This window comes from Myxocyprinus asiaticus, chromosome 7, assembly GCF_019703515.2.
Source record: "Myxocyprinus asiaticus isolate MX2 ecotype Aquarium Trade chromosome 7, UBuf_Myxa_2, whole genome shotgun sequence".
NCBI lineage: Eukaryota > Metazoa > Chordata > Actinopteri > Cypriniformes > Catostomidae > Myxocyprinus > Myxocyprinus asiaticus.
In genome coordinates this window covers 29,116,766-29,143,966 of record NC_059350.1, presented here as the reverse complement: position 1 = coordinate 29,143,966, position 27,201 = coordinate 29,116,766, and the positions used below count along the sequence as shown (strand labels likewise).

General features: G+C 37.7%; 1 pseudogene; it reads left to right on the top strand.

Moving 5' to 3' along the window:
• The first annotated feature begins 2,909 nt into the window (after positions 1-2,909).
• LOC127443549 (general vesicular transport factor p115-like) lies at positions 2,910-26,064 on the top strand (annotated as a pseudogene).
• The last annotated feature ends 1,137 nt before the right edge of the window (positions 26,065-27,201 follow it).

Below are 27,201 nucleotides of genomic sequence, written 5' to 3'. Positions count from 1 at the left end.
TAAAAAAGTTATGTAGTGTTTAGGCTTGGGTGTGGTCAAGGAGCTCTACAGCGCCTCCAAACGCAGGCAATGGTTGGGATGAAGTTGCTCAGATGTGCACAAGATTTGGTATGGTTACTGCTCTCATCATGTTAGACAAAATTCACTTGGTTGTATTTGACTGCACCTAACAGGAAGTCAGCCATGTTGGATGGAATGTGGGATTTTCAAATTTTCCCACAGTGTTTTGAGGGGCTTACGATGGCTGAAAACGTATGAAAGTTTACACATATATTTGTCTTAGGACATCTTTTGATTTGATATTGCAATTCAGCATATACGTGCCTCATCAGTTCCACAGCACCCCCTAGTTCGTAAATGCATATTATATGTTTCGAAACTATTGAAACTTGGCACACCTGTCAAAGTTTGGCAAGATTTTATCATTCTTTTGTCATTTGTCTTGGGTGTGGCCAGTGGACTCCGTAGCACCCCTTAACATTTCAAATGAGTTTATCACTGTGGTTGCCACGGAGTTTGTCTGATATTCACAAGTATTGGTGAGGGCATTGTTCTCACCATGACAGACATATCTCCCATTGGCTTGTAATAGCACTTTTTACAGACTTTGGAATAACACTCTCATTTTTACCTGAATTGCTTCAAACTTGTTTAAAATAATGTAAGGACAATGCTGATGTGAAATTGGTAAGGATTTATTGATATCTTTTATAATGTTGCCATGGCAACACATTGAATGTTATTATTTCTTTATATATTAGGTGTGTTTTGAGGCACTTGGAATGCTTACATTTACATGACATTCGGCACACACATCAGAGTTCTTAACCATTAGGGCTGGGCAAAAGTTCACATTCGGGGGGCTCTGTTTTGCCCCCTTTAAAATATGCATTTTTGGGATGCTCTGTAGCACACCTTTTTTCAGCTACATTCTCTAAACTCGGTACATGTATAGATCTCATCAAGCTGGACAACTTCGCGCTGACAGTCTTAAGCTCTGCCCAACAGAAAGTCGGCCAGGAAGTGGGTATAACTTGGTCATGCTTGGTCTGATCAGCTTCAAATTGTGCATGGTTACCAATGGGGCAAACAATTTTATATATTATAGAAACACGGTTATGCTTGTGAACATGTACAATTAATTGCTTCATGTGTACTGAAATATACTGGCATAAATTGTGCAATGGTAGTATATTTAGATGTCATTTTCTTGTACACATGATCAATCAATGTTCCATTTTCAGTGGTAGGTTCTTTGACACACTGAACATGGCCTAGGTTTGCCATCAGTGTAGACATTGTGTGTTTCAATTCAACATGGTTCCAATCACCAATTAAAAAGATATTACCTGACATATTGTTTAATGTATTGCAGAGTTTGGTAATATATTTTTGAAACAAAGATAAGCGATATTGTGGTGGCCTGTAAATAACAACTATGATTATATCAAGTTTGTTGAGTTGACATATTATGCACTCTGTTAACATTGGGAATGTTCAAAATATTGTGATCATTATTAGTTCCACAGTATATGTCAACACCACCATGTTTTTGGTGTTGAATTGAGTTTAACAGAGGGTTGTTTGTACTGTAAGCAAAACAATGTGGTGCACTGTGAAAGTGGTAGCGTTCAATGCAAGTGGATTCACTTGATATGTTTGCATGCAGCCATGTCTCTGTTACAGCTATACAGCTATTATTATAGGATTGGATTGAAGCTGTTAAATCTAGCAAATGGCAGTGTAAACCCTGAACATTCATTAGGAAAATTGAAAAAGATTTGTTGGTGTTTTGTGGTGAAATATTATAAAGTTCAAACTGTGGCATTGTGTTGATACATTTTTGGATGTTGTTTTTGCAATAAATTGCTTTGTCAGCAAAATCTTGAATGATCAACCCATTTAAAGTCTTGACTCGACTTAAAGCAACATATGCCTGTCCAGCTGCAAAAATCTTTTTAGTGATATGACTGCTTCATTGACAGTTAATCCTTGCACTTTGTGTACAGTGCAAGCCCATGCCAAATTTAACGAGAACTGCTTACACAAACCACCCTTGCTGTTATCTTGCTCTTCCTCTAAAGTAATTGTAGTGGAATTCATGATGTTTCTAGGTGGTGGTGTAAGCTTTCTAGTGGTATTTCCAACTTTATCATCATCAAACTGAACAAATACTACATTCACAATTGTGTTGTTTGTATTAAGGCCCATGTCTGTTACAGTACCACAGACACCATTTCCAAGCCCATCTGCGACATCAATATTCTTAATTAACATGACTCATGCACCTTTACCTAATAGAAACTTTTCCGGTAAACAGGAATTAAATACTTTGGAAAAATTTCCCTTTTTAAGTTGCATTTGTCCAGTTTGTTGATTTTTCTCAAAATCCTGAGCCGCTACACAAATGTGGTCTGGGCAATATGCAGTTATCTGTTTGATGTTATGCTCTTCCAAAATGTGTAAAGCGGAAGAGGTTTGCCCAGTTTCCCTACATATTTAATTAATTAAGTGATAGTGGGGAACTCTTGCTATGTGTACGCAATCTATTCAATATCTCCGCAAAAGCTGAGTATTTTTATCTAACAATGATTGTTAATTCTGACAGTGCAAATGTGCTGTTCCACAAATCCAGTGGAGCATTTTGCAAATACAATGGTTTTCCTCTCTCAGGTGGCAATTGAAAACATCTCCCACAGCAATTATACTAACTTTACCAAATGGAGAGTAGTCATCTGTCTGCTTTATTTGTCTAAGCCTACCATTGACATAGGCTAGTAGGCTGTGGTTTACCATAGAAATTTCATCTATAATCAGTATATGCAAGTCACTAAATACCACATGTATTGTCTTTACTTTTTCTTCTCCTAAAGGTGTGTAAGGCAATTTTACATCTGTCCCGATTAAAAATGTACTATGGATGGTTTAGCACCCAAGATGAAAGCAGCAATTCCAGTAGGTGCTGTCAAAAGAACAGAAACTTTGTCTGGTGCAGTTGCAACTTGGGATAATAATCTGGTCACTTCATAATGAATAGCTCTGATTAAATGTGACTTTCCTGTTCCTGCACCTCCAGTAACAAATACATTGAAAGGTTCTGGCTTTTTACCTCTAACTTTCTCTAAGCACCACTGTCTTGATAGAAAATTTATTTTTGTTTGGAGTTCAGAGACCTAAGTAGATTGAGAGCATCTGATCTACACAATACATTCAAAATAGATTCAAATCGATTGCTTCTTTCATTTTGAATGGATAGATCAGGAATTATATCAACATGCTCATCAAGTTCTTTTGATGAATCTAGAGCCACCTAGAAGATGTTCGGGGGGCTCTGTAGCACATCCCTTTTGAGTTAAAGTCACCAAACTTTGTACATGTATAGATCTCATCAAGTCAGACAACTTTTGCGCTGACAGTTATAAGCTCCGCCCAACAAGTAGTCAGACATTTTGGATTGTTTGAAAAATGCATGCTCTGGAATTTGAAATACTCCTCCGAGGGATTTCATGTTACAGGTACCAAATGTGGGAGACATCATACCAAGACATTGACGATGCTAAATTGCGAACAGATTTTTGATATATCGAATGGTGTTGCCATGGCAACACGATAAATAAACATCAAAACATTAAGTGTCTCATATCTTCTGCATGTATTGTGTGATTTACATCAAAATTGAGCCAAATGTTTGGCCTTGTGGGCTGATCACATTGATGTGGTTATTGTGGATCATGTTCGTAGCGCCACCAACTGGCGGAAGTGTGGCATGTTAAACAGACTTTGAAATATCCCTCTTATGTTTACCTGAATTGCTTCAATTTTTTAGAATAATGTCAAGATAGTGCAGATTTAAAATTCTGAAGGGATGTTTTATATCTTACACAGTGTTGCCATGGCAACGCATTAAATGTCATTATTCCTTTTTATGTATATTCACATGTTTTTGAGGTACTTGGCATGCTTGAATTTTCATGATATTTTGCACACACATCAGAGTTGTTGGCCATTAGGACTGGACAAAAGTTAACACATGGGTGTATCTGGGGAGCTCTGTAGCACCACCTTTTGACAAAAGTGGTGGGGTAAGTTTCTTCTACGGTCACCAAACTTGCTACATATATTGTTCTCATCAAGCTGGACAATTTTTGAAATTACAGTCATTAGCTCCACCCAACAGGAAATTGGTTATTTTGGATTGAATGTGTATTTTCTTTTAAATTGCAGGCCCTGAACTTTTGAATACTTCTCATAGGGGATTCATGTGACTGGCACCAAACTTAGGCAATATTATTCATTAAAGATGCTAAATTGCGAACAGATTTTTGATATTTTGAATGGTGTTGCTATGGAAATAAATGTGAAACAGGAAGTTCCTTATAACTTCTGTGTGCTCTGTATGATTTTGATGAAAATTCAACTGTATGTTTTGTAGTGGGGGCTGATCACATTTATTATTGTGTTCTCATGAATTGCTTCAGAATTCTTTAGAATAATGTCAAGACACTGCTGATGTAAAATTGTAATGGGATATTTGATATCTTAAATACTGTTGCCATTGCAATTTATTGTGCAAGTGAAAACAGTTTTTTGAGTGAAATAAAAAGTTATAGAAGTCTAAGTTTATTGTAATGAAAATGTACTGCACATATATTTTATTTTTTATATAATAAAAATGTCAACTGAAGTGTAAAAATACTAGAACATCAAAGCCAGATCTGTTTCAAATTTTAGGTAGAGTGCCAAAGTGCTCAGACGCAGTACCAGAAATGCTCCATTGATGAATGATTCCTAAAAGTGTACATCTGCACAATTATCTGAGTAAACTAGGCAGGAATTGGCATAAAAACACAATATGAATTTGAGAACAATAATACAAAAAGATCAGTTATATGAAAGCTTTTTCTAAAGACAGGACAAGTAGTTTTTTGTTCATAAAATGCCATAAAGTTTGGACAGTAGATATAAAGTAATAAAAACCTGATATTATAGATTAAAAAAAAATCTAATATTTTAGAAGATGATAAAACATCACGGTTGTTTAAGCCAATGAGCATTAAGCTGTGTCGTCAGCAAGTAATTTCCTATCGTGCTTGCATTAGCTCCGCCCAACAGGATGTTGGCCATCTTGGATTAAATGTGCATTTTTTTTAAATTGCAGGCCCTGAACTTTTAAATACTCCTAGAGGATTTACAATTCTCACCAAATTTGGTCAACATGATGCCAAGACATTGAAGATGCTAAATTGTGAATGGATTTTTGATATCTTGAACTGTGTAGCCATGGCTAGGCAATACATTTATGGCAAAAAAAAAAAAAAAAAGGGAAATAGGAAGTGTTTCATATCTTCTGTGTCCATTGACAGATTTAGATCAAACTTGTGCAGTATGTTTGGTCATGTCATCTAATCGCATTGATGTGGCTATTGTGGGTCACGGTCATAGCGCCACTAACTGACAACAGGAAGTGTGACACTTTGTGTGACTTTGAAATAGTCCTCTTATGTTTACCCTCTCAAATGCATGCACCCACTATGCTTTGTTTCCTAGAGCCACCAGGTGGCGATGATGCCGTAGTGCTTGGGCCTGTTATCGCTGCTTGCAGCTATATATATCTATATCTATATCTATATCTATATATATATATATATATATATATATATATATATATATATATATATATATATATATATATATATTTATATAATTTTTTTTTTTTTTTTACTTTCAAATAACATTTTTCTTTTGTTATTTGGGTACATTTCATCAATCATTTTCTGTCTCTGTTCTCAGCTAACTCTGTCTCAGCGGGACAGCTCTTATGTGGAGGTCTGTTCTCAGTGGACTCCCTGTCAAACTGGTGTGCTGCTGTGGCTGTGGCTCTGGCTCATGTGCTGCAGGATATCCTCACCCAGAAAGAGTAGCTGCAGTTGGCCACCTGTCTGGGCAAGCCACCCATTTCACTTCTGCAACAGTGCACCAACATCCTATCCCAGGTACTTAACTTCAAATTGCCTGGATCCATGACTGTTTACTTGTTAGCTTTTTGAGGTTTAATGCTCTGGACTCAAGGACTGGCTGCATAAAAGCATTTTAAAGTCAAGAGCATTGAACCTTTGAGGTAACTCTTTTTGCCTTAGTATTTCAACCTTATCTGCCTTCTTTCGAACACTCCTTTTGAAAAAGGAACTCCAAACTCATATGGGAATGGTAGCTTGTAGTTGTTACTGATTTTTCTAAATGAAATGTGCTGTGATTTTTGCAGGGTGATAAGCTCAACCGGAGGGTGAGTATCTGTGTGTGGGTTATTTAGTGTGATGGTGTGGCTTGTCCTCAGCAGGGTGGCCCTTCATTTTCCATGTTGGGGGTTCATTAGCTTTTTGTGTACCTTCTGCTTGCTATTTCTGCCCTGTTGTGTTCCCTTACTGACCCTGGCAACCCTAGCTTGGACATTTTGATTTTTACTGCTGACCGCATGCTGTGGTTTTTCAGGCTTGTTCTAAAACAGAGACATTTCTGACTTCATCAGGAAAACCCCTTTTAGATGACTGCTAAGTCCAAGACAGTAAATAATCACTCCTTTCACATGAACAAAAAAGACAAAATCAATGTTTCCAATTACTTTTTACTGCATTCCTCTTTTGCTATTTACAAATAAGATCCAGATTGGTCTTATAAACCTAGTTATCTTTTTTTTTCATATTCAAACCATTTATCCTCTCCCAACAACTCTATACTCTATCCCATTTCTTTTAAAATGATTATTAGATTATGCCTTTTTTTTTTAATTTTCCCCAAAACCCACCATTCACTTGTTACCCCTTTAAGAGGCTGTTGCTTTTGTTGGATTCGAAAATATGTTATAAATGAGAAGGTAGTACTTGTGGGGCATTGTGATTTGAACAATAAAACTTTTTCAATGCTCTTTGAAAGGGACAATGAAAGTTGTTCAGCTATAATCATTTGATGTAATGTGCTCATATGATCCGTTCATAATCACAAATAATATTTTTTTCTTTTTAACTACGGTCACTTTATGAGATTACAATTTACGATAACATACAACTTTTAGTTATTATAAGATTATGAAATGCATTACAGACCACAACGATATGAGTAAATCACTTGCATATGTGATTAAATTGCGCGGCTAGTACATATTCAGATTTTCCAGTGATTTAGCTGAGTAAATCTGATTTGGCTGCAGTGGGTCTGGAGCTGTCTGGAGCCATGATATGCCATAGTTACAGTTACATTGCAATGAACCACGTCAACTCTAATTTTGGTTAAACTTTTCCATGGACTGTTTTCACAACAATCTCCATTTTACAGCATGGCTACAGACCAGTGTAACGCCTGTTGGACGTCTATTAGAAGGTAAAAGTGTTGCAAAACTTTGAACGCATGTAGATTTGAATTTGAGAACTTCTACAATAAATATTTGTACAAGTCAATACACATTATGCAAGTAAAAGTTTCCTTTTGGCTCTTTCCGTGTGTCCCAAGATGAAATGCACGCACTTTCATTCCATGTCTCTTAATATCCTTTCTGTTAAAATACGCTAGCTACCACCCCTGGAGTTCACTAGTTCGAATCCCAGGGCGTGCTGAGTGACTCCAGCCAGGTCTCGTAAGCAACCTAAATTGGCCCGGTTGCTAGGGAGGGTAGAGTCACATGGGGTAATCTCCTCGTGGTCGCTATAATGTGGTTTGTTCTCGGTGGGGCGTATGGTGAATTAAGCGTGGTTGCCGCGGTGGATGGCGTGAAGCCTCCACACGCTCTATGTCTCCGTGGCAACGCGCTCAACAAGCCACGTGATAAGATGAGCGGGTTGACTGTCTCAGATGTGGAGGCAACTGGGATTCGTCCTCCGCCACCCGGACTGAGGCGAATCACTATGCATCCATGAGGACTTAGAGCGCATTGGGAATTGGGCATTCCAAATTGGGAGAAAAAAGGGAACCCCCCCATCCCCCCCCCCTTTCTGTTATTTACAGTCAGTTGTTGAATAAAAAGTAAAAGAGAAATATACATTTTAATCACACATTGCATGGATGAGGTAAAAACAACTCTGTACCTTCTCTTTCATGTCTTTAATGTGCGCCGTAAATACTTGCTAGCGGAAGCTCATGCAAACATTCTCTTAAATAGACATCACCAATTTAGAACTTGTTATACCAAAGTCTTTCTAGCAAGTCGGTCTATTGACAGGAAGCTATTTTTAGTCATGAACAGTGTTGGGTAAGTTACTTCCAAAAAAAAGTAATCTGCTACTGATTACTATTTATTTCTCTAAAAAAAAAACTTTACTGATTACTTCATGTGGAAAGTAATCAGATTACTAATTTACTTTTGAAGTTACTTTCTAAAACCAATCAAACCTGCGAAATAAACAAACGTGACACTAATAGCTCTTTTAGTACTTTAAAATTGACTGAAAACAATAACAAAATTACAGCAACATGACAAAGACAGCAACTTGGCTAAAGAGATCCAATGCATTTCTAAAAATGCAACTTAATTTTCTTATCTCAAATATGCTGTAGTAGTATCTTCAGGTGTGTGTGTGTCCGCTATCTACAACCTTCTTAGCTGTGTGTGGCATGTATGCGTACAGTATGCTTGTTTACCTGTGTTTGTGTTTGTGTGAAAGACAGAAAAAGAATACTAATGAACTGATAACATTTCTGAAAACACATTTGCAAACAACTTTGATAGTAAAACCATTGTGTATTTGAATGCTTGTTTCTTTTTGGTGTGCATATACAGGTTTGCTTGTGTGTTGCATCATGCATGTGTATGTGTGCATGTACAGTATGTCTGTTTGTGTGTGTACATGTGCAGCATATGTGTGTTTACACAACTTTACAGTGTGTGAATTATTTCTGCCTCCCTGCTTATGCTCAGACAAATTGAGTATCCTTTATCACTTGCGCATCTGTCACGCTATTGCATTGTGTTTGTGTTTTATTGTGTACAGTACATAAAAAACCATAAAAGAGCCGTTTGCTTAGCAATGTTTTTTTCAAGACGCTGTTCTGCAAATGTTTCCACCTTGTGAGTGATATATCACTCTGTCTGATGGGAATGAGCACTGTTTTCCATAAACGCCCGAAGCCGATCCCCTCTCCTCCCATGGCAGCTGCAGAGGGACACATGAGGGAGGCACGCGAGGATGGGGTAGAGCATGGAGATTTGAGAAGCATTTGTCGCTGGCCCAGTCTTATGTCCCTCTCTCCTCCAGCCAGGGCTGGGAGCATGCTGACACAGCACTCGCTGAGATTGATTGTGAGCGTATGAAAACTTGAAACACTTCGCTTTGTTTTTAATTTGAACACACAACTACACTCCGCTGCATCCATAGTAACGTCGCTCGCTCATCTGCCATCGCCTCTGTGTCTTCTATGCCATGGTGGTTTGTTAGAGCACATGCTCATTAGCTGACACAGCAACACGCATAAAAGTACTAACATAGGAACACAATACATTTTAATAGTAACACGTTACATTACTGTGTTACCACTAAATATAATTAGATTACAGTAACTACTAATTACTTTGTAACGCGTTACACCCAACAATGGTCATTAAAGTGCAGGTCCTATATAGTTGAATGAGGAAAGACCAAAATCTCCAAAATGGTTGGCCAAGATTACGATCAAAGAAAACATTTCAAATCAGCAATAAAATCTGACAGCACTGGACTTCTTTTCTATTTTAAGTTAATAGAATTTGCCCGTCTCTGCTAAATAGCAGTCTTTCTAGCAAGTCAGTCCAATGTCAGCCATCTTTGGAACACTCCCGGGAGGCTATTTCCAGTCATGACAGTGCAGCTCCTACCTACTTGAATGGGGAAACACAGAAATCTCAAAAACAGTTTGTCAAGATTATGATCAAAGAACATATTTCAAATCAACAGTAAAATCTGACAACACTGGAATCATAATTTGTGCTGCTTTACCTCAGATTACGCAAAAAAAAAAAAAAAAAGAATTTCCCCGCTTGTATAGCTAATGCGCATGCGCGTTGATTGACAGGCAATGTCTGTATCTAAAATGTGATTGGCTTTTACCTGTAAGGCGTGACTTCCTTTCTACATTCGTTGACCGTTGGTCGTTCCAATTTCTCCCATTCATTTTAATAGAAGTGGCCTGTCTCTGCTAAATAGTCTCTGTAAATAGTCTTTGGTTATACATATCAATGTAAACTCAATGTAAATCGTACAAGTGCATATAAACAAATGTAACAAAATGTAGTAAGTGTAAAATTTGTAAATTATAAATATTTAAAGGCACAGTATTACATTATGAATTTTTTTACTTAAACATTTTAAATATTAAAGAATTTACAAATAAACTGTTGAAGCATTTTGATAAACAAAAAGTTGCATAGTTTTGGTATAGTACATTTATTTTTGTAATATAATTTTAAAATAATTGTGTAATATGTGTAATTCTGTTTTCATTATTAGGTTCCAACCTTTTGAATATTTTGTTAAAAATGTGTATGAGGAGTTTTCCGGGGACGCCATGCGAGAAGCAGACTTGTGAGACACGAGCTCTGCGAACTTTGCTAGTTTTTTAAAATTATTTTCATGTTATAATCTGGTGAGATTCAATACACCCAGATAAATATTTGCTCTTTGAGGTAAACATGGCAAAGAAGTCAAAATCCTCAGACTCTGGAGACATTAAAAGATACTTACGTGTTCAAGCTGAGGCCTCTGGCAGGACTGCGAGACGGGGACTCGATTTGGACGGCACGTCGGTAGATGAAATGCAGCATCAACTGTCCAACATCTCGGTGATGTTGACGAAGGTTGTTGCTGACTTGGAAGATCTCGCTGTAATACGTCAATCGATTACGGCGCTGGAAACAAAATTCTCTGAGTTGTTTACAAGAGTGACAGAAGTTGAAAAACGAATCGATTATCTTGAGTCATCGGAAAGGGATTTATCCGCTAATCTGCCCGTGTCCAAAACAGATTTGGAATTAATTTCGGAAAAACTGGAATATTTTGAAAATATGAGCCGAAGGAATAACAAACGAATTGTTGGAATTCCTGAGCATGAAGAGGGCAGAGATATGGTGAAATTCCTGGACGAGCTCTTCCCGAGTCTGCTCGACATAACAGGCCAGAAGCTGGAAATCGAGTGAGCTCACAGAGTCCCTGCTCGCAGATCTGCTGAGGGAGACAGGCCCCGATCGATTTTGGCCAAATTTCTGAGATCATCCGATAAAGATCTCGTGTTGCGCCAGGCGAGGAGCAAAGGAAAGCTTTCTTGGAAGAACCATAATATTTTCTTGTTCCCGGACTTTGCGAATTCAACAAGAGAAACGCAATCGGTTCAAGGAATGTAAGAAACTCTTACACCAACAGAAGATCACTTTTGCACTGATGTTCCTGGCCAAACTGAGAATAGAAACGAAGAATGGTCGCGAAGTATTTACATGTCCAAAACAATACATTGGAGTGAGTAAGCCATTTGATGTTTCTTATATTAGTGGACTGACTCGCGGTTCAGGCACTCTATTATCTGAGGAAGCTGGGTGCCATTTTTGTTTCTTTTTGCACTGGCTCCGCCAAGCGGCTGGAGTTTGTTTTGTGGCATGACTCCAAGAAACTTTTGCATTGACGGAAGATCTTTTTTACACTGAAGTTTCCGGCCAGATCGAGAATGGACACTTTGGATGACCGCAAAATATCTACATGCTCACATAAAGGACGTCTTTTATAAAGTTGACGGGCTGAGTAAGTTATGGTGTATTTTTCTTTTTTTTTTCTTTTTTTTTTTTTGTGGCCTTCGAGTTAGTTTGGCTCTTGATCATCCGAGGAGCTGGGATGCTGGTTTTGTTTTTCATGCTGGCTCCGCCTAGCAGCTGGAGCTTGTTCTGTTGAATATCACTCCTTTGGAACAGCTGTGGATAAATCTGTTTGTTCTTCGTGCTTATTCTTCATGCTGGCTGGAGTCTGTTTTGTTGAGTATTTTTACGGGACATTGGAATGATTATGTCATCTGCTGAACTCATAACAGCTGGCTCACTGAACAATTGCTTGTCTGTCCGAGGAAACTGAACGGCTTTATATCAGCTGGAGTTTATTTTGTGGAGGAACACACCTTTGAGATGGTTCTGTGAATGAGTCTACATGTTTTTTCTGTTATTCTGCCTGTTGGCTGGGGTCTGTTTTTCTGTTATGTAATTTTGCCTTACAAAATTTGTATTGAAGCACCGGACTTGAGCAATCTGATGGCAAAGATGTCGCGGGAGCTCTCGTAGGCGTACATGGACTCTTTGAGTTTTAAGGGATTGACACCAGTTGGCGTTGTCGTGCGCGGGGTTAATGCGCACGTTTTTCTTTTTTCTGTTTGTTTTGATTGGGGGGAAGTTCAGGGTTTGATTGTTGCATTAATGGGGAATGTGGTCTGTGTAATCTTGTTTTTGACACAATTTATTTATTTTTATTATATCAATATGTCAAATGTTAATATGAATAAGTTGTCTCCACTTGGAATGTGAATGGGTTGGGGCACCCCATAAAAAGAAGGAAGGTTATTTCTTTTCTTAAACGTAAGAAATATGATATAGTGTACTTCAAGAAACACATCTTTCCCCGCAGGAAGCTGAAAAATTTGGGAAGATATGGGGTGGACATGTTTTCTTTAGTGTTGGCTCAAGTAAGAGCAGGGGAGTCATTATATTGATTAATAAACATCTACAATTCAAATTTCTCATACAGATTAAAGATAAATTAGGAAGAGTCATTATTGTTTTAGCTGAAATTCAGACTTTAAACTTTTGATGGACTCAGTCCTTGATCATAGTGAAGCAAAAGTGTGTAAGCCCCCTAGAGCAATGGTGACACTTCACAGGATGTGTACAAATCTTGGTCTTGCAGATATTTGGCGACTTTTGAACCCATCTGGTAGGGACTATAAATTTTTTTCCATCAGTCCATAAGATTTATTCTAGAATAGATTTATTTTTGGTATCTAAGGCCCTCATTTCATCTGTTGCGGATTGCTCAGTTGGAAACATCTTAGTCTCAGATCACGCCCTGGTGAGTTTGGGGATGTTGCCACATACGGAGAAAAATAAATCATATAGTTGGCGCTTTAATGTATCCCTTTTGCAAAATCCTGATTTCCAACAAGAACAAAATCAATGTTTATATGGAGACCAACTGGTCCTCAGTATCCTCTGTGGGCGTGGCTTGGGAGGCACTTAAGGCAGTTCTTAGGGGTCGGATCATACAGTATGCCTCATTCACCAAAAAATCCAAAGCACGGAACTTGTGGAGTTGGAAGAGAATATTAAAAGTGCAGAGGCAGAGCTGAAGTGCAGAATGTCGTCTGATGAATTGAAATAGATTGAAATACAGATATAATGCTATTTTGTCACGGAAAGTGGAGTTTTGGTTATTCAGGGCAAGACAGTCATTCTTTGAGTCAGGGGACAAAGCAGGGAAGCTTTTGGCTAGATATACAAAGCAGAGAGAGTCTTTTTCTACTATTCCCTCAGTGAATCTGCTGGTGGTGAAATATTTACCTCGGCCACTGATATTAATAATGCTTCTAAAGAATTCTATATTGATCTTTATAGTTCTACGTCTTCGTCTACTGATGAAGATATTAGAAACTTTGTGGAACCATTAAAACTTTCTAAACTGACGATTAAGCAAAGAAATTGTTTTGATTCTGAGATAACCTTGGAGGAACTTGACGAGGTAATTAAGGCCTTACCTACAGGCAAAGCTCCGGGGCCAGATGGTTTTGCTGATGAATTTTTTAGATCTTATGCTACAGAACTGGCTCCACTTTTGTTAGAAGTTTATACAGAATCATTAAAGAATGGAAAGCTTCCTCCAACCATGACACAAGCCCAGATCAGTCTGATTCTTAAAAAGGACAAAGATCCGTGTGTGTGTAAAAGTTACCGTCCAATTTCCCTGATCCAGCTAGATGTAAAAATTTTGTCCAAAATTTTGGCTAATCATTTAAGTAAGGTTATGACATCTCTTATACATATAGATCAGGTGGGGTTTATTCTGGGCCGCAGGTCTTCTGATAGGATGGAGCTTTAGCTTCTATCAGGAGATTATGGGAAAAAGATTTGAATTTGGTATTGGAGGAAGAAGTGTGGACTAGGATTCTAAAAAATGTCAAGTCTGCATCTAGAAATGCAAGGGTTTGCCTTATGCAATTTAAGATTCTACATTTTACTGGACCCCCTGTAGATTATATAGGCTTGGTCTTAAAGACACACCCAACTGCTGGCATTGTCAATCAGAAGTTGGAGACACAACTCATGCTTTTTGGGGGTGTGTTAAGAATCAAGATTTTTGGATGAAGGTGCAGAGCTCTTTGTTTGACGTTTTGGGCACTCAAGTTTTGCTTCGCCCCAGACTTTGTATTTTGGGCGATGGATCTGTCATATATTTGGGGGACAAATTTATAAAAAATTGGGTTTTAACAAATGTTATGATTGGCAGACAAGTCATTTTAAGGAGTTGGAAGTCCAACGGAGTGCCTTCATTTCTAGAGTGGTGTACAGAGATGGGGAGGGTGGGAGAGTTTGAAGAAGGGGTATCTAGAGGATTGGGTAATTTGGACTTGTTTATGGGAAAGTGGGGCAAATATTTAGCATTTCTGGAGGGCTCTCGGGGAGGGACAGTGGAGAGAGAGATGTAGAGGTTATGTGTGTGAATTATTATATTTTATTAATTATTTTATTTTTTAATATTTGTTTTTGTGTGTCTATAATTATGTGGAACCACTGGGATGAAATATATATGATATATATGTTCTTAACATTCCAGGATTAACATCTACATACTTTTAGAATGTCCTTTTTTAAATTTATTTATATATATATATATATTTTAATTATGTATTGCTTTTATTTCTTTAAATTCTATAAACTATGGTTTAAGTAAACTGTAGTTTCAGTAGATACTGTTCACAGTCTGAATGGTATCTTGTTTTATCTTTGGAGGTTTTGTTTAGACTCCATTCACATTGAGGCACTTCAGATTTTTGTTTTATTAATGGGAAGTTGTTGATCTAATCTAAAGTCATCTGTTTTTCCTGCTGTCATTTTATCCTCAAAAACTAATTAACCCTAGATATGTGCATACCTTTTAGCATATTCCAACCTCCACCTCCGGTTCCTTCTGCTTGGCTCACAGATGTTGAAAAACATTTGGTTATTTCACCCACTTGACACCATTATCAAACTTTTTTTTAAATTTATACTTATTCTTATCTGCAGACTAATTAGTAAGGAGAAAAAAACTTTGGTTATACAGTTTCATGTAAGGTCAACTGTAAAAGTCCAAATGCTCAGCTATATAAAAAAGATTTGGTGGACCTTGGAAATGTTGTCTAAAATGGCTTGATGAAAGTTTTACAAAGTTAAGTTAGCCTTAAAGTAGCCTAGTTCCTCTATCAACTAATGTGCCCATTTCATAGTTAGCTCAGTGTAAATCGATGTATTGTGACAGTATGTCTGTGTGTTTGATTAAGACTCTAATTGTGTGTTTGTGTATTTTCTGTGTACAGGGCAGTAGGGTACAGACAAAGGTGGGCCTTCTTATGCTGCTCTGCACCTGGATCAGTAACTGTCCAATTGCTGTCATGCACTTCCTGCACAATCAAGACAATGTTCCCTTTGTATCCTTTTGTCCAGATTAGAGGATAATAGACTTGTCCATGATTTTGATGGAAATAAATTCATAGTAAGCATTTTATAGTAAACTTTAGCTTCAGGTGAGTCCTGTAGAGTTACCTGTTTGTCAGAGGACTAATGTGTGAGTTCTACGTTCTTACCTGGAAGTGCACAGCTGACAGGTCATATCTCAGAAAACCTGGGTGAGTAGGAGTGTCTGATTCAGGGTCTGTGTGCTGTGTTATTGGGGATTTGTATCTACTATAATGACAACAGCTTAGAGAATTACACAAGGTATTTTCATACTGTATTCTTTCTCTCTCTTTTTCAGTCTTAATAAACTAGCAGTTAAGACCAGCTTTATCCATCATTTACTGATAAAGGAAAGCCTGGCTATAGGTCTGTTGTGTCCGACTATTGAACTCGGACACCTGTGCTGAAGCTTTTGCAAAAGATCTGACTACATAGCACAAAAGTGCTGCTGTCGGCCATCTTGGTTCTGGAAGTATTTTTCCCATTTGTTTCTTTCATAGGTATTTTATAAAAGAGTTCTAAGCCATGAACTAAACCAACCAGTTCCAAGGTGAATCATGCCATTACAAACTTTGGTTAAAAGCAAAAAAGTATTTGAATATCAGACAAAAAGACAAAGGACTTTCATGAGGGCATGTACAGTCCCATGAAGCATTGCAAGTGACGTAATTGAATTTGAAAACTATGGACAAATAAAGACTAATTGATTTAAAGTTGTTGATTAGAAGTATAGAAACTATATATTTTAATTTTATTGCAAAATAATCAGATATTTATAAATGTATAAGTAGTTTGAGAGTGTAATATGAGAGTTTGATTGCATTATTCACAGTACATCATGCGAATGGGCCCTCGCTGCAGCGCTCATTTGGCGTGGTTTGTTAGTCACAATTCTGTAACTGGTAGAGCATTTCTGTTTAGGATCATGGCTAATTTAGTTCTTTACCAGGAATTCCGGTTTCTGAAAAATTTGGTTGATATAAAATGGACTAATGGCTTCAACAGGAGCATATACCATCGAAGCTCATGGTGGGTCTGTCCTTGAAGGTTTAGAAGTAATCGTTAGAAATGTATTCAGCTATGGAAAAAAAATAAATGGGATTTATTTTCTTCTGGAACCCAACTGTTGAACACTATTCCAAACTGTCTTTAGAGAGCAGAAAAAACTGGAGCCTATATTATGTGAAATTGTGTACCTGTGTAATTGGGTAAATTTACAGTGTTAAACATATCTAATTATTCTCATAAATTAGCAGCTCTACTTATAACATATGCCCCATTATTGACAGTTGTGTGTCTTTCTATCTATCACTGTTTCACATTATATTTTTATTTTCCTCTCTATAGAGAAAAGCTGAAGCAGTTGATTGAGAAGCGCATCGGAAAGGAAAACTTTGTGGAGAAGTTGGGCTTCATAACCAAATATGAACTGTATTCCAGTGCTGCTCAGAAACCTCAGCCAACATTTTCCACACCAGAACACATGCTGTTTGATCATGAATTCACCAAACTTGTCAAAGAGTTAGAGGGTCAGTGTTGGAGTCCTGGACACAAACAAAGACCCAGGTTCCCTGGTATTAACATCTATCTCGGGTGATAACATGTGGACAGAACTAAATACAGGGGGAAACAGGATGCATTTTATCTGGAGACGCAATGTGATTCAATCACTCAAACCACCTTAAGAGGTAGTCAGGGGCACATGTATTTTATATATTATACCGTATGTACAAAGCTTGGCCCAAAAAAAGTTGCATACTCTAATATTTCATTGGACCGCTTTTAGCTTTGATTACGGCACGCATTCTTCGTGACATTGTTTCGACAAACTTATGCAACGTCACAACATTTATTTCCATACGGAGTTGCATTAATTTTTGTGCAAAATCTTGTATTAATGACAGGAGAGACGAACCACCCCATAAAGTCTTCTCCAGCACATCCCAAAGACTTTCATTGGGGTTAAGGTCAGAACTCTGTGGTGGCCAATTCATGTGTGAAAATGATTTCTCATGCTCCCTGAACCACCCTTTCACAATTTGAGCCCGAAGAATCTTGGCATTGTTATCATGGAATATGCTCGTGCCATCAGGGAAGACATTTATTTATGGGATAACCTAGTCATTCAGTACATTCAGGTAATCAGCTATCGCCGTACAATTTTGCTGAGCCTAGACCTGACCAATTGAAGCAACCCCAGATCATAAAAGTGCCTCCAGAGGCTTATACAGTGTGCATTATGCACGATGGGTGCATCACTTCATGTGCTTCCCTTCTTACCCTGATGCGTCCATCGCTTTGGAACAGGGTAAATCTGGACTCATCAGACCATATGACATTGCTCCACAGTCCAATCTCTATGCTCCCTAGCGAAGTCATTTTTTCCCCGATTAGCCTCACTAACAAACGGCTTTCTTGTGGCCACACAGCTGTTTAGTCCCAAAGTTCTTGTCACACTGTGACAATGCTCTTACTTTCACAGTAAACAGCCGTGAGTTGTACTGTCTATTTTTTACGATGTGACTTCAAGCATTTTAGTGATCTCCGATCATGATCATTCAAGATTTTTTCAAGATTTTTTCCCAACCACATTTCTTCCATGAAGCTGACGGTTCACCACTTTCCTTCCAGATTTTAATAATGCGTTGGACAATTCTTAACCCCATTCCAGTGGGGTTTCAGCAACCTCCTGCATCAAGCAGAGAAAACCAGTTGTTTTCTTTGTTTGATGCAGGCCAATAATTTGCCCCTTCTGATACACAATAACATTTTTTCCACGACCATGGGATATGTCTTCCGACATGGTTGTTTAAAAATTGAGAAGCTACACACTGCATCATTTAAGGTTAAAAGAATTGTTGCCAGCTGAAACATATTAATCATTGCAATAATGATCCAATCATAGGCTCTTAAGTATCTGCATCCAAACGGCTACTTTTTTTTGGCCAGGCAGTGTGAATGTATTGTTTTGTATGTATGTATGTTGTAAATGCTTATGCGTCCCAGACAAATTCAATGACCACCTACTCGTGTAACATCATTACTATTGTGCCAAAACAAGGGTAAGTTTGCCAAGTATGGTTTTAAAAAGAAAGCAACATTTAAAGAAGACTTCACAGAACATTTTAATTGTTCCCGAAATCAACATGCAGTGGCAATACTGACATATTAAATGATGTACATAGTCAAAAACGATAAGATACCCACCCCTCAATCAGAAGTGAATACTGCAAACAGAGCACCTGAGACAGATGTTAACAGATGTATTTCAGACACATGTAATAAACTTAATTGTACTGTACCTTTAAAGGGTTAGTTCACCCAAAAATGAAAATTCTCTCATCATTTACTCACCCTCATGCCATCCCAGATTTGTATGACTTTCCTTCTGCAGAACACAAACAAAGATTTTTAGAAGAATATCTCAGCTCTGTAGGGCTTTACTGGTTGTTTAGATCAGTGTTACTATCAGAAATAATTAATTATTTCTGTAGTTATTAATTAATATTTAAATAATTAAAACTCATTAAAACCTCATATGGGGCTCCAGTAAATGTAGTGTGCTACGTTTAGGAGCAAGTTTGGTTATTAGCAATAATTAATAATTATCAAAGATAATTACTAATTATTAAAATCAATAGCTTTTTAAAATCCTTTAAATCAACAATTATCAAAGATAATCGTTAATTGTTAACATCGATGAAACATTAATTAAAATTAACACTAGCTTATTGATCATTCAAATTCAGTCATCAAAGATAATTATCAATTATCAAAAATCAATAGAATATTAATAAGGATTAACATTGACGGGGCACCACCCTGGAATTAGGGACTAATAACCAAATAGTAAAACAGTCTCAATATTAGATTGTTTTCTTAGGAAAATCGGCATCTGAAGAATATCGATTTTCGGGGAAAAAAAAACAATGAGTGAAGGTTTGAATCCGAACACTGACATCCCGTCAGCATGACACAGGCGTATGCAAAACAAACCAAAACACTTCTCTTTGTAATATAAACAAAGTTTATTTATGCAGTAATATCAATTTATAATTAATACAATGCAGTCAATAAACTTCCGATTTACAACTACAAATTAAACAGTGATATGATTAGATATGGAAATAAAATAATTCTATAACACATAAGGTGTGTGTGTGACAGTGTGTGTGTGTGTCAGTGTGTGTGTAAGGAGGGACGTGCACGAAATAGCGGACGTGACTCTCGTGGAGAGTATGTCACACGAGATTTCCGGCCAGGGAATATGACCGCGAATGGGGGTGGAGATGGCGTCTACCAGTTACCACATATATATCCGCTTGTACGATAGCTTAGGGACAAAGCTAGGCTTTAGCATTTAAGCTATCTACGAGCCAAAATGTTTGTGAGGGGTCGCATGCCTGCATGTGTGTGTGTGTAATTAGTACGAGAGAGAGAGAGAAGTGACAGCCCTAAAGCTGATTTCATGATCTTGGGAGAGAAAGCAGCTGCTCATAAACAGTCCCGCGTTATTTGACTCTTTAATGGATGAACTCAGTTGCTGTCTCACCCGCGATGGTGAAATTGCACAACAATCCAATTTGGTTGGACCACAATAAAGCAAAACAAAATCGTGATAATTAATACCCTGAGTATTAATAATGAGCGGACATGGCGATCCGTAAACTGTACAAGCAAAAACCTTGAAACACAAGAATAACACACTATAATATTCTATCTCTGCCCAGACGTAAACCTCTTACTTGAATCGCATGAGGACACAGGTAGAATGTGTTTTCCTCCGTCCTTTAACTCTGACCCAGGCTCGGGTGATGACGGGAGGTAAACCATCATTTTATCCAAACAGCCTTTTTAGCAAAGTAGGTAGCAAAGTAGGTTCAGTATTTTAAAGGCATTAAATAAAAATCTGTTTAATAATAATGAAGGGATGTTTCCCACAGTTTTTCACAAGGGAGAATGAAATTTAATTATTTTCATTGATATGCACTTTATATTTAAATTCTATATACAATAATACATAGAAGCTTAATAAAAAGCATTGTTTATCTTATATTTTTACTAAAGCCAAGCATACACTACATGACTCGCAGTTGGTGCCCTACGACGTGTTTTTCGATGTGTTGGTGCAAACAAAGTACAGTACTGTAGTGTATCAGCTACATGACCATTCGTCCCCAACTGAGGCCATGTTTACACTTGGCTTATGCAAGCGATTAACAAGCAAGACATCACCGTTACACCTGGTCGTCTCTTTTGACCACTTGTGTTTGGATTTCGAAGGGATAGTCTCTCATTTCATGAGGATATACATAAATCATTATGTCTATATATTACTGCATGATGATAAATCACAAAAAAGTAAAAGATGGTGCACATTTTCTCGTAATTATTTGCAAACATGACGTTTAGAGCAGAATTATTTTAGTGCAGTACATGTAACTTAGCTTCTAATGTGCGTGCTTCTCATATCTGTGTCCCTATTGTGCATGTTCATGCATTTGCTTTTTTAAATTTTCCAATTGTATGCTTATTTCCCTTTAAATCAGCATGTAACCGGTGAAAAACCGGCCATTACAGCTGCCTTAAGCGTTTTCCTGTTTCAAACGGATCGCCCAAAATGCATCTTAAAATTAAGATAACGAAATTCATTCACAAACTCGCGCAGTTCATTTTTTAACATGTCAACAAACATGAAAGAATGGCTCGCTCCAGTTTTTACACATATTTGAGCTAATTTGCAAAAAAACAGCTGAAAAAAATAAAGATCGCAGATAGGAAGATGTGGGTGAAGTTTTATTTTATTTTATAATTCTTTTTTGTCTTCTGCTTCCTAATACCTTGCCATCCTCTTGCGCTCTCTCTCAATTTAATTTGCTGTGGCTCATTGTCTCTCGCTCGTAGGGACGGTGCGCTTACCTGGCGACAAGACATCTAGATATCAAGTTGTTTTGAAAATTGTTGTAGCATCTGGGACTCATCTCAGCATGTTGCAGTAGTGCGCACACAACAAGACTGTTCATCGTGAGATCTGAGACTTCTCGTCGCAAACCAGTCGCTGACTCAAAACATTAAAGGAGACGAGCTTGAGTTGTGCAGTATACACTAGGCTTAAAACATCTGTTTATTTACATTAACCATCAGAACTATCTGATTTATTAGAATGAATCTGGCTTTTCAGTGCTACATATGAGAGAGTGCTGTTTATGAGGGTGCACTTAATTATTGCCTCAGCTCATTTGGCTGTATGTTTGCGCACACAATATAAGGACACATTAAAACCAGTGATGTAGTCTTTTGTCGGGCTATACCATCACTCTTTTTCTTTTTCTTTTTTTTTCTTCTTTTTTTTAAAGGGAACTAGTTAATGGAAAAGCTACCCTATTTTCAAATTAACTGAATATTATGGAAAAATGTAGTCAAGTTAGTGGTGTCACTACTGAGTTTTTTAATCCCTAAGGCTGCAAACCTGTGTTGATAACTCACATCTCACCTGAGAACACCATCCCTACAGTGAAGAAAGGTGGTGGTCATGGCATCATGCTTTGACAATGCTTCTTTAAGGCAGGATGAGGGAGATTCAAAGACAGAAGGAAATAGATTGGATAACAGACAATCCTCATGCTCCAATGTGCAAGTGCATTGAGCTTGTGAAATGTGGCCACGGAGAATTGGCTAAGAGTCTTACCTAAAGGAGTTGTAATTGCTGCCATATGTGGCCCTACCACTTATGTTTAAAGTTAGTCTCAGCAAACTGAGTTATCCGTGTCGGCTGCTCACTTTTTACACATGTTCTATTAACGTTGACTGTGGACTGATGGGTTGTTCATATTCTCAGCCTCAGGCAGCATGCCCACAGACCTCCCACAGTCCATGCTCTAACCAGGCTAGAGGTTTTAGTCAAAGGCCTGGCTACACAAGACTATGTTGTTCATGGCTGTGATGCCAGCTGGTTTGCCTCTTTTAGTAATCCTGAACTGTGTCTGACATAACACTAATGTTGCACTCAGTAACGGTCTGACCATTGTCAGACCGTTACAAAGCGATGTATATTTTATTTTACCCCTGCTTTAGGGTACTTATCCTGAGGTCCACAAGTCCCTGTTTGCAGATCCAGGCCTGTCTCTATGAAAATCCCATGCTTTATATACAGTACTGTACAAACATCTTAGGGTCATAAGATGTTTCTCAAAAACATTTGTCTTAAGATGGTTATTTATTTCTTCAGCTTTAGTGTGTCAATAGGAAATATACATTTTAGACTCCCAAACATTCCTTTTGCAAATAGAACAGAATAAAAGAACAGGGAGCCCTCCAACAGATGGCATGGTCCCCACAGAGCCCCCCACTGAACATAGAGTCAGTCTGGGATTACATGAAGAGACAGAAGCAATTGAGACAGCCTAAATAGCTAGAAGAACTGTGGCGAATTCTCCAAAAGCTTCGAACATCCTACAGTGCTGTTAAAAATGATTTGCCCCATCCTGATTTCTTCTGTTTTTGTGTATATCTCTGTTGTAGCCCATTCGCCTCAATATTCAATGTGTTGTATGTTCAGAAATGCTTTTCTGCATAGCACTGTTGTAATGCATGTTTATTTGGGTTACTGTCACATTCCTGTCAGCTTGGACCAGTCTGACCATCCTCTGACCTCTGTCATTAACAAGCCGTTTTCGCCCACAGAACTGCTGCTCGCTGGATGTTTTTTTGCACCATTCTCTTTACACTCTAGAGACTGTTCCACGTGAAAATCCCAGGAGATCAGCAGTTACAGAAATACTCGAACCAGCCCGTCTGGCACCAACAATAATGCCATGGTCTAAATCACTGAGATCACATTTTTTCCCCATTCTGATGGTTGATGTGAACATTAACTGAAGCTCTTGACCAATATCTGCATGATTTTATTCATTACATTGCTACCACATGATTGGCTGATTAGATAATCGCATGAATAAGTAGGGGTACCTAATAAAGTGGCCAGTGAGTATATATCAACAGGAAATTATGCTTCCCTAGCCCCTTTCTGAGACCCTCCAGTGGTCTCTGGTAGACTCTACAGTGGCATTTCTTTCAGACAATCTATAAACTTCCCACTTTTGATTGACAGCTATATTTTTGTAATCAAATGGCTAATATTATAAATATTAAATATTGCTACCATTATAATTGCCATAGATAATGTATTCAATTTGTGTCTGCCAGAGAAGAATGGGTTCTCCTGCTGAGCACTGGCTCTTCCAAAGGTTTCTTCCTCTGTAGGGATCCAAGAGGGGTAATTATTTTTATATTTGGGTACATGGGCTGGGTGATTTGTTCATTTTCTCTTTCCACTCTTTTATCCTCCTTTGCAGGATTCTCAAATAAAGGAGCTGAAGGAACAAGTATCATCGCTGTCGTCTCAGGATGAAAAGATTCAGAGTTCCCTAACACAGCAACTCTCTCAGATCCAGCAGCACAAAGACCAGTACAACATTCTTAAACTCAAACTAGGTACTAAGACTAAGATAAATATCAGTAAAAAAGTTTACTTTCTTTTGTACACCTGTATGGATGCAGAGTGACAAAGTCTTGAATCGTATAAAGTAACACTTTAATACAATAGCATGACTTTACTAAGTCTTTAACAATATACTGTATCCAAAGTTCATAGACATTTAAATATTAAATGAAAACATGAATAGTACTTCAATGACATCTGAATGTACAGTGGTGATCTGCTAAGCATTATAATAAAATAATGTTTGCTGATGTTCATGATTGTCATTATTTGACGAGATTTTGAAGAACTCCATAATAAGTTACTCTATTTATTCTATTCGAAAATCTTATTCTAAACCACTCTTGCCTTCAGTTGTCTGTTAAAATTGCCCCTCTTTCCTTTATGTTCTGTAGGTAAAGATAATCAACAGACAGGTAATCAGGCAGAGGCAGCCCATGTGAATGGCCTGCAGCCAGAAGAGCTGGGCCAGCTCAAAGAACAGCTTGAGGAACTACAGAGACAAAACCAACTTCTTGCAGAGAAGGACACTCTAATTACCAGCATGGTATGTGTGCGTTCAGTCCTTCAAACCCCCACCCCAAATGTTTGTACTATTAGTATTCTAGTGTCCTCGCCTTGTACAGATGTGTCATGAAATAGTGTGGTATATTTGGATGTATTTTGTCTTTGCCACACAGAATGCTGAGAGTGTATCATCAGCAGAAGAGTCAACTTCAGAGAGCACAGAAATACTTAAGATAAAGTTTCATCCTTTCCTTTCATTATGCTCTGTACCTGATCACCAGTTTTGTTTCTGTGGTTGGTTGCAGGAGGTGGAGACACTGAAAGCTCAGTTGCAGAGCCAGACAGCAGATATCACACAACTGCAGACTGAAAGGCAGGAGCTTCTCAGAAGTTCTGAGACCACGGTGAGCGAGTTACACTTATTGATCAGTGTAGAGATTGTGTTTCATTAATGACACTACAGTCCAGCACACTGCAGTCTTAGACGGCACTTCCACAAACTTCCCGCAAACTGTTTGTTGTATATTTTGTCCAAAAATAGCGAGAGCTTTCTCAAAATCGCAAGCTTCAATGCGGTTGGCTTGTAAGCAGTGTCAGAATGCCTTTTTTTTTTTCTTTTTATGTGAAGCTATTTCTATTAATGTGTGTATTAAAATAAGTTCAGTTTTGTCTGTCTTTCAGGCTGCAGTCCTAGTCTCTGGAGATGATAGTACCTACACAGAGAAGATAGCAGAGTTGGAGAGCAGACTTTCCACTCAGACTACCAAGACACAAAAACTCAAGGTGTCTTGCTCTGGAGGATGGGTTGCCTTCTTGTCCTTCATTTAATTCCTGTTATTAATTTACATTTTGCCTTTTTTGTTTAACCCAATTGCTGATCTTTCCTTTTTTTAATTGCTCATACTCACTGTTTCTTAGGAAGAGTTAAAAACTCTTTTGGAAAGCTGGGAATCAATGGAGAGAGACCTTGCTTCAACCACAAGCACTGCAGCTATCCTGCAGGCAGAAAAGGGCAAGTTGCAGCAGGAGGTGCAGGAGTCTATGAAGGAGCAGGATGATCTTCTCATGCTACTTGCTGACCAGGATCAGAAGATTCTGAACCTCAAACAAAGGCTTAAGAGTGATACATTCCTCACTGAACCCCAAAACCTTACAATTCATTAATTTATTGTTTCACAGGCTTTTATCAAATATTCTTTTGTGGTTTTGTGTTTTTAGCTATTTTTACATTTGTTCTGCTTATTCTTGGTTTTGATTTTTCACTTTTACCCTGCAGATTGAAGATGAGGATGATCTGGACATGAGGGACCAGTTTGATGAAGATGAGGAGGAGGAGGATGAGGAAGAGTGTGATGAATAAAAAGTATTGACATGAGTGGAAGTGAAGGAATGCTAATAACATAAACCTCTCACTTAAATGCTTAGAGAAAGAGACAAGGCTTGGGACTGTAGAGCGGATCTTCTGATTATCAAACAATTCACTATTCTTTCCTTTCTCCAAACCAATCTCTTAGTTTTTAAAATGTATTTCTCTGTTTGCAAACAATTCAAGGATTACATTTACCCACCTAATTGAACTGGACATATCTAATTTCAGAGAAACATGAAATGGCAATTTATATTATATTTATAATTTAATAATCCATCCCTAGGATAATAAACACAGGTGAATCCTTTCTTTTCTATCAGAATTCCTAGTGCTTATGTCCTGATCACACACCGATGTTTGTGATTCCATCTGGATAGCTCTTTGCACTAAAGATGGAGAAGAGAAAATAAAAAAAATATTAGCTCCTCTTTTGCATTACCAACTGCAAAACCACAGAGTATGTTCAATCTGCTTTTGCCAGGCATTATGGAACTGATGAGTGTCTTTATCATGTATTTTGTATAGTAAGACTTGCCTTCTGTGCTCAGATGCACAGTAATAAACTCTTCTGAACATCTCATTCAAGTTTTGTTCACCTCCACTTGCTGTTTGGCAATGCAGGTCAGATGCCATTAAAGGGATAATTCACCCAAAAATGAAAATTCTATCATCACTCACCCTCATGCCATCCTAAACTTGTATGACTTTTTTTTTCTGCAGAACACAAACAAAGATTTTAGAAGAATATATCGGCTCCTTTGGTCCTTGTAATGCAAGTAAATGATGGCCAGAAATCTGAAGGTCCAAAAAGCAGATAAAAGCAGCATTAAAGTAATCCATAAGACTCCAGTGTTTATATCCATATCTTTAAAAGTGATATAAGTGTGGGTAAGAAACAGATCAATATTTAAGTCCTTTTATATATATATATATATATATATATATATATATATATAATTTATTTATTTTTTTATTTTTTTATTTTATTTTATTTCTGTAAATTTCTTTTGAAGATATGGATGGCAGTGTGTAACAGCAAGAGTGATACTGCTTTTTGATGAGACATGGTTGTGAGAGAATTTTGGGGGTTAAGCATGATAGAAGCATGATAGAATGGGAAATGTTTAT